General features: G+C 40.4%; 1 protein-coding gene and 1 long non-coding RNA gene across 2 annotated transcripts in view; both read right to left on the bottom strand.

Annotated features, from left to right (window-relative positions):
- LOC117801588 overlaps positions 1–1,411 on the bottom strand; it is a 73,347-nt gene extending 71,936 nt beyond the window's left edge. Inside the window, exon 1 of the long non-coding RNA XR_004624298.1 lies at positions 1,346–1,411. This is a non-coding gene — a long non-coding RNA (uncharacterized LOC117801588). The remainder of the gene's footprint in view (positions 1–1,345) is intronic.
- Positions 1,412–1,487: 76 nt separating this feature from the next.
- The window catches only part of LOC109490133, a 31,545-nt gene continuing 19,075 nt past the window's right edge, over positions 1,488–13,957 (bottom strand). The window contains exon 4 of the mRNA XM_034655668.1: positions 1,488–1,547. The gene's annotated coding sequence lies outside the window, so the exon portion shown is untranslated. The remainder of the gene's footprint in view (positions 1,548–13,957) is intronic.

The raw sequence follows: 13,957 nt of genomic DNA, 5'->3' as shown, positions 1-13,957 counted from the left end.
CACACACACACACACACACACACTGGAATATTATTCAGCCATAAAAAAGAATGAAATCTTGCCATTTGCAACAGCATGAATAGAGCTAGAGAATATAGTGCTAAGCGAAATAGGTCAGTCAGAGAAAGACAAATACCATATGATTTCACTCATATGTGGAATTTAAGAAACAAAACAAACAAGCAAAGGAAAAACAGAGAGAAACCAAGAAACAGAAATCTTATCTACTGAGAACAAACAGATGGTTGTCAGAGAGGGGGTGGATGGGTGGATGGGTGAGACAGGTGAAGGGGATTAAGAATACATTTATCATGGTGAGAGGTGAGTAATGTATAGAATTGTTGAATCACTGCACCTGAGACTAATATAATGCTGTATATTAACTATACTAGAATTAAAATTAAAAACTTAATAGGGGCTCCTGGGTGGCTCAGTCAGTTAGGCATCTGACTTCACCTCAGGTCATGATCCCAGGGTCCTGGGATCAGGCCCCGCATTGGGTTCTGCACTCAGTGGGGAGTCTGCTTGTCTCTCTGCCCCTCCCTCTGCTTGCGCTCTCCCTCTCAGGTAAATAAAATCCCTAAAAAAATTTTAAAAATAAAAAAAGATAAATAAATAACTTAATAAAGAAAAAAATATGCTCCAATGGTTTGTAAGTTAGTTTTCTCTCCTCAAGTAGACTACAAGTCTCTCTCCCTCAGGAACTTTACCTTGAATTCCTCTCATACTGTTTATATATATAGCATTGCTTTTTACATTTTGTGTAATGACTCATTAGACAGTCATGATCATTTTAGAGGGTCATGACCAGCACTTTTTAAACAAAATAGAATAAAATAGAAAACATAAAAGTACAGGGGCGCCTGGGTGGCTCAGTTGTTAAGCGTCTGCCTTTGGCTCAGGGCGTGATCCTGGCGTTCTGGGATCAAGCCCCACATCAGGCTCCTATGCTGGGAGCCTGCTTCTTCCTCTCCCACTCCCCCTGCTTGTGTTCCCTCTCTCACTGGCTGTCTCTCTCTGTCAAATAAATAAATAAAATCTTTAAAAAAAAAAAAAAAAAAGAAAACATAAAAGTACAATACACAGTAAAGGTAAGAACCATTTCATAATACTTTGGGGTTTTTTCAATTATATTTATTTATGTGTACACTGTGATATCAAATGTATTTCTTACAGTATGCTATAATTAAAAATGTTTGAAAAATATTACTCTAATAGCATCAGAAACATTCAGTAATATTGATTGACTGATTATTGCAGACTGAAGCCAATTTTAAACTTTTTAAGTGGTCCAAAATTGTGGTTTAATTCTTTAAAAGTTATTATCAGTTTGGTATACTCTTACCTTTTTTCAGTGAGGACAATATTAGAAAAAAACCATGCAGGGGTGCCTGGATGGCACAGTCGTTAAGCGTCTGCCTTCGGCTCAGGGCGTGATCCCAGCATTCTGGGATCGAGCCCCATATCAGGCTTCTCTGCTGGGAGGCTGCTTCTTCCTCTCCCACTCCCCCTGCTTGTGTTCCCTCTCTCGCTGGCTGTCTCTCTCTCTGTCAAATAAATAAATAAATAAATAAATCTTAAAAAAAAAAAAAACACCATGCAATCTCTCCGTTTATCTATACAATTATAACATCACAACATATTTCTGTTGTGATAAATCTAACATTTCTTTTTCTAAAGGGGAAGGGTCTCAATCCCTGACTTGCAAATGAGAAAGTCTGGAGTTTGATCATCTGGACTGGACCCAGACTTTTGAATCCTGAAGAGCTGATTATTTAGCACCCTTTCACACGGAGATTTGTTACACAAATAGTCAACGTATATTTGAAGGAAAGCACTCTCCTCAGCTCTTCAATCAGCAAGCCTGACCCCAAATGCGCAAACTCAAACCAATGACACAAACCCTGACCCATTCTCCCTTGAAAGCAGTTTCAGGACTACTTATTTGAGTTTCCCAAACATACCACTTGAGGAGGGGACCTCGACTTCTCATCCCCATGACTTATCACAATATTTCTTCTCATCCCCATGACTTATCATCCCCATGACTTATCACAATATTTCTTCCAACAAAGTTGGCGGTCTTTCAGGGTAGAGTTCTGCTACGTATCTTCTCTTCCCTGTTACCTTCTGTTACGTTCTCAGTAATGTCCACCACCCAGGCACACTGACTTCCTCCAGAGCTGCAAGGCTAACCGACCTCTCACTCCTCTTAATCTAGCTCTGCCTATAAGAGGAAAATCTCTGCCCTGGAGCCAGGTTTGAGAGCCCAGCCTGGTCGTATCACACAACAAAAAGCCTTGGGCATTTTTTTTAAACCCACTAAGCTTCATTTTCTTCATCTGTGGACAAAATGAGCTCTCTTCCTTTATGTGATCTAATGCTTTATTCTTTTTTTTTTTTTTAAAGATTTTTATTTATTCAACAGAGATAGAGACAGCCAGCGAGAGAGGGAACACAAGCAGGGGGAGTGGGAGAGGAAGAAGCAGGCTCATAGCGGAGGAGCCTGGCGTGGGGCTCGATCCCGTAACGCCAGGATCACGCCCTGAGCCGAAGGCAGACGCTTTAACCGCTGTGCCACCCAGGCGCCCCTAATGCTTTATTCTTTATGGTTTCCTATCTTCGATGAGAAGTTTTCATACCTGCTCCAAAGAATGGGGGTTATAAAAGATGGAAGGATGGACCTCACAACCATGCCCCCTTTTTAGCAGCAAAAATTCTACTATAATCAGTTTTTTTGCTAAATCTAAGTAAGGTTTTATTTGAATAAATGACCTCTTGGACAAAATACATACAAATATTGAGGAAATTTACTCATTTCAAGTAGCCCCAATGTACCAGACATTGTTCTAGGAGCTAGAGTTTTCCTTGTGAACAAGACAGAGAAGGCCCCCGCCCTGGTGGATATTTGAATGACTATTTATGTTAATTTGTAAACTTGAAAGCACCACACAAGATAATATGTTTGCTTACATAAGTGAATACAATTTTGTAAAAAAAAACAATAATAATAATTCCTTATTTAATTGTTAAAATATTTCTGTCAGACCTAGTATTGTTCTGGCCCAAAAGAATATAGTTGAAAAAAAAAATCTCTAAAGTCAATTAGAAAAGAAAAACATTTCATAAAGAGAACCGAATTTCTGTAAAATATATCTCACTAAAATGATGTTAGCAAAGATATTACAGCATTTCCTTTCAAATAAGGAAGTACAGATAAACTATAAAGATTAACATCATGAGAACAGAGACTAAAATAAGTAAGACCATACCAGTATTGTTTCAGTATTGTTTTGACTCAGTAATACTCAGTAATAGCCATGGCTTTCTCAACACCGTAAACTCCTTGAGGGTAGGAGATGTATATCTATTTCTCTCACAGCACCTACAATAGGACTTTATTACATATTAGCTTGAGGAATGAAATGTGCCAAGCACTCAACTCTGGGAAATTACACTCCACTGCCACCACCATTGTTAGTAGAGTGAATACACGACCCTGGTTTACAGTTAAGCCTGTTGTGGGGTAAGAGTGCCATGTTTGGCAAGATAAATCATAAGCCGGCCCCAATCATAAGCCTTAATCACATGCATCCTGTTTTTCAATCACTTTTAAGGCAAGGAACTCTAGAACATTCTGGCTCAGGTTCTGACTTTATTTTGTTTTATTTTATTCTATAAGCAAGTAGAATAAGTGTAGGGGTGTCTGGATGGCTCAGTTGGTTGAACGCCCAACTCTTAATTTCAGCTCAGGTCATGATCTCAGGATTGTGAGATCGTGCCCCATCTTGGGCTCCGTGCTGGGTGCTGAGCCTGCTTAAGATTCTCCCCCTCTCTGTCTCCCTCTGTTCCTCCCTACTCGCATGCTCTCTGTACAAAAAAAAAAACACAACAGTAAGTATAGATCTTGAGAACTGCATTCTTACTCCACTATCGCTATAGTATGGAGAATTACAGTCCCTTGGGGAAAGTGTGTCTTTGGGAGACTGAGCTAAACCACAAACACACCTTGCTCTATGAAGACAAGGCCTGGCTGAAAGGCAAAAACTCTCATGTTTCCAGCACAAATAAAGATATGATTTGAAAAGAACCTTTCGTCTCAATCCCGGTGATCCAACATTTCTACTGGGCGGATATGCCTTGCTGCCGGCTACATCCAGGGATTTAGGAGGATAATTGGATCACATCTGTTAATCTCTTTGAGTTCCATAAAAACGGATGCCAGATACATTCCTGGCATTGTTAAAACAACGTTACAAAGGCCAGACCGTAGGAGAATTTTTCACTAGTCATAACTTCAGGGAAATTATCCCAACCTAGACTTCAGCTTTCATCAAACATGCATAATGATGATAATAGTAACAATAACACAGGAGCATGTATCTGCCTCTGTCCCACCTGCTCTCACACAACAACCCTGAGAAAGTGGATGGTGAGGCAACAACTTGGAGAAGACAGCAGCCCACTTGTAGGTCAGGGAAATGCCTATATAAATGGCCAAGCTTTGAACATAGAGAAGAGCCTAGAAGAGAAATAAAGTAAAGGCAGTCTGCATCATTTGTATTGACATAAATAAAGTGCAGATCAGGGTGCCGAGCCATGGCCTTCTGATCTCTAATCCCCCTGTCCTGGGCCTGGCAGTGACGTGGGCAGCTCTGCGGCAGCACCAGCAACACACTAGACACCTTACAAAGAAGGTCCTGGAAAAGGAAGCACCATCTCCCTTCTTCCCGAGGTGAAGCTAACTCCTGCCCCGTCCTAGAGGTTCAAATTTGATAAGCGTTCTGGAAGCATGAGTCTGACCCGAGGGGAAGTTTGAAGCTAGGTGCCCACCCAGGGGCACAAGAGGACAAGAAATTTATAAATCTATGTCAAATTGACAGGTTTATGTCACCCTGGACATATATAAGACAGGACATATAACCCAAATTTAATCTGGTAACAGATTAACTTACCTCCCCTTTTACCTCTTTCCTTATTACTCCTTGGCTACCCCACTTGCTTACCCGAAAGTGAAAAATCATTTAACCTCTCTGGATTTTAGTTTCCTCATTGGCAAAATTGGTGGTGCAGTGGGGAGTGGGAGAGGGACAACCCCAGAGGAACCCCATATTCTTTCATGAGGCAAAGGCATGGCTGTCATCTTCTTTCCCCAATCATGCTTGCAAAGTAATGGGACCGAAGTGTAAGGAACCTGAGGCACCGACATCAAAGGCAAGCCAATTCTGTTGCTACAACAAAGGATGGTTATAGTGTAATCAGAGCCATACAAGGTCCCATAAAGCACTCCATTCACCACAATACTCACTTCAGTGCCTTCCTACTTTCTTCCCCTCTGCTTTCAACTTGGGGCTTGGAGTCGAAGTGACTTTCACCCTCCTTGCCCCATCTGCCCTGCCTATAGAAAAGGGCACAGAACCAGAGGCTGGGAGCCTAGGATCCCGCACATTCCAAAGATCAACCAGTGGTGTGGCCTTGGCACAGGATTTCAACCTCCTAGACTGATTCTCCTCACCTGTGCAATCAAGGGTTTGGGCTCCATGAAACTGAAGATCCCTTCCTACTCAAATACCTGAAATTTCCTAACACTTCTTACTCTTCCATTTGGGTCCCTTCTCACTTCTTACAGTCGTGCTTGTACTTCCAAGCGCCTATATATTTACCCATCTGGTGGAGGTAGGATAACCCAGAGATTAAAAAGTACAGCTTTGGCACCAGAGAAACTAGAATTCAAGGTCCAATCCTGCTACACACCAGCTGTATAACTTTGGGTAGATTATTGTGCCTTCTCTGTAAAATGTTATTAATAATAGTATCTACCTCATAGGGTAGTCGTGCAGATTAAATAAGATGCTGCATGCAAAATGCTTGACACATAGACTTCTTATGGTGATCATTTCACAGTATGTATAAATATCAAATCATGATGTTGTGCACCTGAAACTAATACACGTTATATGTCAATTACATATATATGTAATTAGATATATACACGTACATATGTACATATATATGGTTGACACATATTCATCCAATTAGTCAAGCACCTACTATGTGACAGGCACAGTGCTAGACCCTGGGAGAGCAACAGTAAGCAAAACAGATAAGGTCCCTGTCTATATGGAGGTTATCATCTAGTGGGGGAGCAAGCTCTTGAACAAATCATTGCAAAACTATAAGAGTGATATGTGTTATGAAAGAGCCATCTAGAGATACGACACTGAGGACTGGAACAGGGAAGTTAATTTTGGTAGTGGCATGGCAAAAAAAAAAAAAAAAAAAAGNTCCTTAAGGAAACTCTGCGTCTGAGTAAAATGGGGTCAAGGAAAGAGGAGAAACAAGATCCCAAGCAAGGCTGAGGAAGGGCTTATGGGAAAACCGGAGAGCTAGAAGGAGTGGCATGACTGAAGACCCTGAGTGCAGGAGGGCCTCAAAAAGTACACAGAGGTTGCGTCACGCAGGCAGAGTAGGAACACCATGGTAGCTGTTGCCATGAATAATCTCCCCACAGATGTAATGTATCCAAAATGGAACCTGTCTTCCTGCCAAAGCAGCTCTTCCCTCCTGCCTTCCCCATTTCTTGTCATGGCGTTATTTTGCTGACCCTCATAGTTTGAAGTCCTCTTTGGCACTTTTATCTCTTTCCGTTCATCCATTCCACAAATTTTAAGTACCTACTGCGTGCAAGATACATAATCTAGCGCTTCAACTTTTGCGACATTCCACCCTGGGCCCCTGCTGTGTGTATTCTGTATTCTGGAGGAAGGCCTGAAGGTCACTCCTCTTCTGACCTCCAACAGCGTACTCAAATTCAGTGACAGATATTTTTTTCACTACTTAGAGGCCTCTTTGTTTCATAGATCATTAACTCCAAGGTAGCCAGAAGCCTGAAATAAAGTGACTGTGTAGGAGACACCCTCTTCTTAGAGTAAGTCTGTATTACTTATGGAATATCCCCATCCCCATCCCAATCATAAGACAAAAAATCCAAGTAGCCTTTGTATTGCGTTAAACGTATGTTTGAAATGAGAGAGTCATGGACTTAGTCCATTTCCTAAAAATGTACTTGGGCCTCAAAATGCACAGCTAGGTCCTTGAACGTATTCCAAGAGCCCCACATATTAAAGGCTCACAACTCCCCACTTAAAACCTTTTATACTCAAGCATCTGAGGCCTTTCCAAAACACCCCTCATGTCCAAAACAAGACATACTTTAGATCTGGACCAAAGTAAGCACTCATATCTAACATGTTATCAGCATCTACAACAAGATTTGCCCTATTGATAATTCTCTGGTTACTGAACCTGTGGTAAGTACTTTAATGCACGTATTTTCCTCCTCCTTGAAGCTCCTGTTCTTTCTCAAAGAAAAGTAAAAACTAAGGCTATTTCTGCACCTACTTTGTTGTTATGGCATCTTTATACCCACAGATAAATCCTCGTTTGTGCATTTTGTTGGTGGTTTCTCTCTCTCTTTCTCTCTCTCTTTCTGCCCCTCCCTCCCTCTTAAGTGTTGGAAACTTAAAATGAAAATGAATCAGCAACAGTGAATGCTGCACTTAAGGAAATGTATGATCTGGTTTATAATTTATGCACTGACTCCCGAAGGAACTTAAGTATTTAACTCCTACTTTATGAAGAAAGTATGAATAACAGCATCTCTCAATTTGATTCAACTTGTTCATTTTATCCAAATCTCACGTCTAGATTTAGTTCTCGCTCAACATTCATTTCACCAGCAGTTGAATCCCTAGATATGGAGCTGAAATTAAATATTTCTGTTTAACCAAAATGCCTTATTTCTAGTTTAAGACAAACCATAGCAGAGTGTCTTTGATATTCTCAGAAAACAGTAGTGTTCTACCTGATGGTAAAAAGCGTTAGACAAAGGACTGATTTCTCAGGGAACTAAGGGAGAGAGAAGGAAACGGACAGGAAGGCAATCACATAAGAGAAGCACTTTTTACTCTGATGAGTTAGTAATCAACAAAATATTTTCAGAATGTTCTAGGGATCCTTTTATTCATGTCTTTCCCAACAGCACACCTAATCTTAACTTCTCTCTCTGGCTTTGCAGACTTGGCCCTATCCTTCCCATCTACTAGCATCTTCCACTTCCCCCCAACACAAAATGCCTGCCCCTCGCACCTTTGTAACTGTGTGACTCGACCATCTAGGAGGTGTGCACATATGGGGAAGAACACTAGAGTAGGAGGTGGTAAGCCTGGATTTTATTCCTCTCTTGCTAATAACCTGGGTGACCTTAGCTATGTCACTTAACCTCCCTGAGCGTCAGTTTCTTCATTTATAAGATGAGAGGGTTAGCTTGATACGATCAGAGTATATCACTACTTAGAGCTTTCTCTAAGCCTACCTTACTAACCTAAATATTCTTTTAATTCCACAGTACTTATCATTTGATATAATATATATTTTACTCTCTTTTTCTAAAATCCCACCATTAGAATGTAAGCTGTGTGCAAGGATTTCTTCCCATTTTGTTCACTGCTGTATTTCCAGAATTTAAAGAAGTTCAAAGCATCATAGCCACTAATAAATATTTGTTGAATGAATTAATGTATTAAAGCATCATACACGTTATTCTTCCTTAAAGATGCTCTGCAGGTCAAATCTCCCCCATCAGACTCTGCTGACAACTCCAAACCTAAATCTCTCCCTTCCATGAACTTCTAATGCAATTACAGTTAGTTTTCATACAGTTTAGCATTTAAGAATTATCCGAATATCAGATATATCAGCACCACCTTGTTCTGCTAAGAGTATATTCTCAGGGTGCATGGGTGGCTCAGTCGGTTAAGCGTCTGCCTTTGGCTCAGGTCACAATCCCAGGGTCCTGGGATTGAGTCCCACATTGGGCTCCCTGCTCATTGGGGAGTCTGCTTCTCCCTCTGCCTCTGCCCCCAACCCCCCCATTCATATTCTCTCTTGCTCTCTCTCTCTCTCTCTCTCAAATAAATAAATAAATAAATCTTAAAAAAAAAAAGACTATACATTTCTCAAGACCAAGGGCTATCACTCAGACCTATTCTGTCACATATCTGCTAGGTATTTGATTAATTGGATTCAGGAAACATGTCTGCTTTGTGTTCGGCAACTAACGCAGGTTTCAGTCATCTGCACCTCTTATCTGCTAATCTCTGCCTCTATTCTCTGGCCAGGACTTATAAGGGTGATGAAACCACCCAAGAAACCACCCACACCTTGCCAAGTCCCTGCAAGCAGCAAAGGAAAAAACAGTCAAACATTTCCTTTGCCAATTACTGTCAGTGAAAGCATATAGTATCTACTGGTAACACAGAGAGTGGGGGGGGGGGGAAGGGAGTTTTTTGAGAGAATCAGAATAAAAATGACTGGAAGGATCTTTTAAATAGGAGAAAGAAATAGAGAACTTGCCTTCACACAGAATTTTAGAAATAAAGGAGCATCCTAGACATTGTCTCTTCTCTTACCCTGTGTTTGAGAAAAGTGAAGCGACTTGTCTAAATGCACATAGATTCTTAATGAAAGTACAATGAAATACTGCTCCTCAAATTCTTGTCTGGTAAATTGAATTTTCTCATCAAATGACACCCATTTGATCTGTAGTAGTGATCAAAAAGCTTTCTAAAATATAGCTGCAAGGATATAAAATATATTGTGACATATTACTTCTAAGTACAGCCTAGTTAATTAATCTGTCTTTGATATTTTAGGGACATATTACTGAACATCAATTATAACAGTAGCATATTAAAGATGTGAATATTATAGGAGATAAAACTGAATTGTGCTAGGCCCTGACAATTGATTTGGGGATATTTGGTTTGTGTTTATTTTTTTTTAAAGATCTTATTTATTTATTTTAGAGAGAGAGAGAGAGTGCGCACACAAATGTGGTAAGGGACAGAGGGAGAAGCACAGAGCAGGGAGCCCAAAGAGGGGCTCGATCCCAGGACCCTGGATCATGACCTGAGCCCAAGGCAGATGCTTAATGACTGAACCACCCAGGCATCTCTGGGAATATTTGGTTTTTATAATAAACTGTTTTCTTTAGATTTGCTTCTCTCTTCTAAAAGTCAAATGCTAAAATAATAATAATAATTAATTAATTAATTTGTTAAATTTGAAATCCAAATCAGTTCATTTCCAGTCCTCATTTTAAATCACAAGAGGTTTTTTTTCAAACAGGAATTAACTATATTATTGCAGAAACTCTGACTCCGCTTTTATGAGGGAGTATAGTGAGCTAGTGAAACAGATCTTTATTGACTGTACTTCTATTTGAATCATTACAGACCACTGAATTTGGATGGGAATTTAAAGAACACCTTCCCATATCCCCTCAAGCACGAGGGAACTGGGGTCCAAAGAAGTTAAGGGACAAGCCTGAAACCATACAGCCAGGTGGCATCAGGACCTCTAATAACCTCTCAACGGTTAACTTCAGGACTGTAACCAAGGGTATCCGAGTTGCTAGAGGAGGCAACCTCCCATCGGCAACTCGGATCTCTCAGTTGCTATGAATCAAGACCCATGCACACAGCTTCCTTGTGATTCCAAGAGGATTCTACTTGTAAGCACTCAATTTCCAATTGCTTGGCATTGACCCGTGGGCCTTCAAAGGCTGCCAAATGAGTGCTCTTGGTGTCCCATGTCCTTGATCCTTCCTGCTAAGTAACTCACTACAGCGAAGCCACACCTGTGGACTTCTGAGGAAAGCTCATTCTGTGCTCTAATCAATTTCCGAAGTGATTCCTTTGTAGGGCACTATGATCAATCCTGCCTGGACTCCACTTTAATCAGCCCATTTCTTGAGCAGTCACTCACTGCATAGCACTCACTGGGAAAGATCCAAGGGAGCCACTGTTTCTGAAGGCTTGTGCCATTGCCACTCAGCCGATAAACGGTCTCAAAGTTGGCCTGGGAAGTATGTCTTAACTTCACAGGTTAAAACTTACTTTGTCAGTGAAATGATTTTGTTTGCCTAATTGAGTAACATCACAAGTGTAGGAGACCGATAAGAGTAGCTGGGGTCTACACCTATCTCAGTGAACGGATAAAGACATCTTAAAAAGCAAACACTTGGAGCACGTACAAGGCACCAAACCCTTCTAAGGTCTTTTCACTGACCAGCTCACGAAATCTTGAGGAAAAGCCCTCCGAGGTAGGTATTAATATCATCCCATCTTATAGAAGGGAAACTCAGGCACAGATACAGTAACTGGCCCGTTGTCACACAGCTAGTTAAGTGTCAAGGCCAGAACGATGAACTCAGCAGTTCACATTTCACATTTTTACCATTATGCTATACCTACCACAGGTAATTTGAAAAAAGAAAATCAAACAACCTTTTAACCTCCATTTCCTAAGCATGTGAAGTTAAAGTATTTGGGGGTCTCAGAGAATTATTTAACAACTGACCCAATAGCTGAAGACTCAACCATGCATTCATCTGACGTTTTTTATCATAGTTTACATTTTCACAGTTTTACAAAATAATCAAATGCATGAGAAATTTTCTAAACTACTTGACTACTTGATAAACGAAATATTTCACTAGCTACCTACGATGTGCCAGGCTCTGGAGCAATAACCATGAATTAGTCATGGCCCTTCCCAAATGCTCACTGTCTAATTGGTGGGGACAGTATTTGAACAGAGAAAAAAAATGCAACAACACAGGCAATGCGTGGTCTTTGTCGAATCGAGAGGCTGACAGTAAGTGTAAAAAAAATCTTCTAGACATAATTTGAGCATTGAGCATTCTAAACACTAAGGAACTATAAAAGCCTCTTGGAATAACTCAAAATTAGAAAATTGTGAAAAGTGTTATATTTTCTATTGTAATTGTGGTGCTATTAACTTATCAAATCTTGGTATAATCAAACACTTTGACTAAATATATACTCTGATTAAGATACTTTGATTATGCTTTTAAAGGATTTTAAATTGGATACCAGGTAAATATTTCCTTTGTTACTGAATAACATTCTATAAAAGCTTCAGTGTGTAAATGTTTATACTTTCTTGCCATGTCTGCTTTTCTTTAAAATATAATAAAGTAACATAAATCCCTTGACTCTAATAGTAGCAAGAGTTCAAAATAAACCACACAAACACCAGAAATGCCAGCATTCTTAACACGTTAATTTCTTTCCTCTGTAAATGTATGGTTTCTTGATTATTCTTCATGCATTAAATGTGTAGCATAACTTTGCTTAAGTCTCAGTTTGATATTCAGTTTTAATTTTATATTCTGCACAATGAATTAGTGATTATCTCTTATTCTTCAGTAAACTATGGTTACTTTGAGTCTGTGTATTTATAGTCATTTTCATCCCCAATTCATTCTCACTGAAATCTGTAAAAATAAAAAGCTCTAGGAAAATGTATCCATTGTTACAAGCTGAATTGTGTCTCTCCCCACCCCCCACATTCACATGATAAAGCCTAAAGCTCAGAGTGTGACTGCATCTGGAGATAAGACCTGCAAAGAGATAATTAAACTAAAACCAGGCCATTACGGTATGCCCTAATCCAACCTGATTGGCGTCTTTATAAGAGGAAATTACGACACACCAGGATGTGTGCACACAGAGGGCAGACTGTGTGTGGACACAGTGAGAAGGAGGCCATCTGCAAGCCAGGAAGAGGGCCCTCAACCAAGAACTGAATCTGCCAGCACCTTTATCGTAGACTTCCAGCGTCCAGAACTGGGAGAAAATAGTTTCTGCTGTTTAAGCCCCCCAGTCTGTGCTCTTTTGTATGTCAGCCTAGCAAACTAACACACCCACAGAAGGGCTTACTCTGCTCTTCCATCGGGTCAGTTCCTTAGAGTCAGCGCTTCAAGAATTCTGGTTTGTCCATATTACCTCATGTTCTGCCTTCCCCTCCATGTCAAATTCCCTCTCCTGTTCTTTATTCAGCCATGCCTAATTTTAAAATATAAGCTATAGCTCTGGTGAGAGGATCATTTCTGAAGCACATGCAGAAATACTGACAACTTTTTTATTTTTAGCCAGGACGGTATACTAGTCAGCGTGTCTCTCCAAAATAAAAAGCGTTTGAGAGCTACTAGTTTTTGTCCTGGTTGTTTTTATTACAAATGCAATTTACATCAATTATGTTTTTGTTTTTTAAAGATTTTATTTATTTATTTGACAGAGAGAGAGAGAGAAAGCACAAGCCCAGGGAGCGGTAAGCAGAGGGAGAAGCATGCTCCCCACTGAGCAAGGAGCCTGATACAGGACTTGATCCCAGGACCCTGGGATCATGACCTGAGCTGAAGGCAGCTGTTTAACTGACTGAGCCACCCAGAAATCCCAACATCAATTACGTTTTTAAAAGTCAAACAACATGAGTGTATAAAAAGTTAAAAATGGAAGCTACCCCTATTTGCTGACTATCCACCAAATTCTTCTCCCAAGAAATATTTGCTGTCGACAATTTGGTGTGTAAAACTCTTGCTTTAAATGGAGCAACCTATTTTTTTTAAGATTCATTATTTATTTGAGAGAGCGGGGCAGAGGGGGCGTGAGGGACAAAGGGAGGGAGAGAGAATCCCAAGAAGAACCCACGCTGAGCAGGTTGCTTGACTCAGGGCTCAATCCCACGACTCTGAGAATCAGGACCCAAGCTGAAACCAAGAGTCGGACATCTAACCTACTGCACGACCCAGGAGCCCCAGTGGAACAACATTTTTAAAAACACATTTGCAATACTCTGCAGCCTGCTCTATAGACGGCTCTAGGAAATGTCTCCCTCCTTGCCGGAAAAGATGCCTCCTTCATTTCTAGAGACACAGACCCAGTCATGGCTTCATAACCTGGGTATCTGCCAGCCAGAGAAGAATATCAACCTTTACAGAAAGCTTTCCATAAAGTCCTAATAAAAGAATCCTAGAATTGCTTAAACATTAGATTAGTAACTGTTAAGATTTATTTGTTCCTCACACAAT

Source organism: Ailuropoda melanoleuca, chromosome 3 (genome assembly GCF_002007445.2).
Source record: "Ailuropoda melanoleuca isolate Jingjing chromosome 3, ASM200744v2, whole genome shotgun sequence".
NCBI classification, from domain to species: domain Eukaryota; kingdom Metazoa; phylum Chordata; class Mammalia; order Carnivora; family Ursidae; genus Ailuropoda; species Ailuropoda melanoleuca.
The sequence above is the reverse complement of the archived record's forward strand: the minus strand, read 5'-3'. Positions and strand labels throughout refer to the sequence as shown.